Source organism: Colobus angolensis, unplaced genomic scaffold (assembly GCF_000951035.1).
Source record: "Colobus angolensis palliatus isolate OR3802 unplaced genomic scaffold, Cang.pa_1.0 Scaffold761, whole genome shotgun sequence".
Taxonomy (NCBI): domain Eukaryota; kingdom Metazoa; phylum Chordata; class Mammalia; order Primates; family Cercopithecidae; genus Colobus; species Colobus angolensis.
In genome coordinates this window covers 620482-622550 of record NW_012121388.1, presented here as the reverse complement: position 1 = coordinate 622550, position 2069 = coordinate 620482, and positions in this window count along the sequence as shown.

Genomic DNA, 2069 nt, shown 5'->3' with positions numbered 1-2069 from the left:
GCAGTAGTTATGCCTAATCCTACAAGTAAGGGGATAAATTGAATTGCCCTTTTGGCTCTTCCTAAAAAGTGATCTATAACTGGAATAGGTACAGGTTCATCTCCAGGGATAATGTCTATATCTGGCAGAAGAGTGGCTAAGACACAATGTCCTGTCCAGTTTACAGGCAAATAGGTATATGCTGTATTATTGCCACATATAAAACTGAACTGTTTGGGGCACACAGTGATTGGGAAATATTTGTTGTGATGGAACAATTATTGAATTCAATGATTCCTACATCGATGTCATAGGTGTTATTGAGGAAAGGGGAGTAGATGCAAGGGGAGTTAGAAAATTCTAGGGGCTGCACTTGAAGGGGAGGAATTATGGTGCAGGAAGTATTGGATGTATAGTTTAAGTCATTGCTGGGTATAGCAAGAGGAACGGGATCTCCTAATTGTAAACATAGCCAGCAATCATTAGCTAGACTAGAGTTGGAATTATTGAGCAGATTATGAGTAGCAGTGAGGAGGTCAAAAGTCTGGGCATCAATTTTTTCTTTCCCTTGGATTTTGGGCAGAGCAAAAGGGTGGTAACGAATTTCTGGATATAGAGATCTTTGCAATTCTTCAAGTTTTTTTGCACCATAATTTCCTGGGCCCTATCTTGTGGGCCCCCTCCCTCAGAGGTATGGAGAGGGGGATGTATATTCCAGCAGACAGGCTGGCCTATTGTCAGTGCAGCCAGCCACTTCAAGGTTATGGTTATTTCCTAAAACTGTAGGGACATTACTGGCCCCTATAGTGGGGTATCTAGTTGTAGTATAGTATGTATAGTATAGTATGTCTTATTGCCAGAGGCGCATTCTTGATAAGTGGCATAGCAGGAGCTGTGCATAGTAGCCTTAAATGTGTCACAAGGGCAAGTTGTAATGCCCCCTCCATCAGATATCCTAGGGGTTGACACACACCTCCATTTGAGGGAGTTACTAGGCAGGTATGCTGTGTGAGCGGAGCAGGACACAGTTGAGAGGTACTTATTTGGAGGGGAGGTCACATATCCCCCATAGCAATCACGGGGCTTACCTTGCCACTGTTGTATATGCATAAGGGCCTCACGTGGATCACCAAAGCTGGCATGAACCTGGAGTACTTGGCAGGTCAGCACTAAGGTCCAGAGGGGCCTGTAGTTGGAGTTCATCTCTGCAATAGAAGGAAAGAATACTCTCAGGGAGAGAGTTACTCCCTGGATTGGCTATTGTTAGGTACCTGTCTCACCAGTCGCTCTGGCAGCCATCTGGCTGCATCATGAGTTTGGGAAAAAACACAAACTGAGCCTCTTCCCCAGATTAACACTGGGTCTGGACCATGCCATGTGTTGTCGAATGGGTCTTTCCACACAACCATGGCAAATTGTTTCTTTGATTCAGAATGCCAAAATTGATTGGCTGCTGATTTGTTCAGATCATCTAAATTTAAAAAATTCAAAATAAAAAGTGTGTGATTAAGTATGTTTCTAGGGGTGCCCTTAGTAGGGTACCATTCTCCCTGTTTTATTTTTTCAATGGTGGTCTTTAAGGATAGGTGAGCTCTTTCAACTATTCCTTGTCCCTGAGGGTTATAGGGAATTCCAGTGATGTGTTTTATTTGTAATTTAAGACAGAAGTCTTGGAAGGCTTTGGATGTATAGCCAGGACCATTATCTGTTTTTATTTGTTTAGGTTTTCCGATTATGGAAAAACAGTGTAGTAAATGAGCTATGACATGTTTGGTAGCTTCTCCTCTCTGTAGGGTGGCAAGTATAAATCCACTAAATGTATCTATACATACATGGATATATTTTAAATTGGCAAATTCTAAATAATGAGTGACATCCATTTGCCAGGTCATATTCGGAACTAGTCCTCTTGGGTTAATTCCTAAATGAGGGACTGGCAAATGTGTTATACAGGTATGACATTGTTTGACTATTTGTCTTGCTTGTTCTCTAGTTATTTTAAACATTAGTCTTAGGGTTCGAGCATTAAGATGATGTAAGGCATGAGCGGTTTGTGCTTGGGTTAAGTTTGTATTTGTAGTTATAGCTAT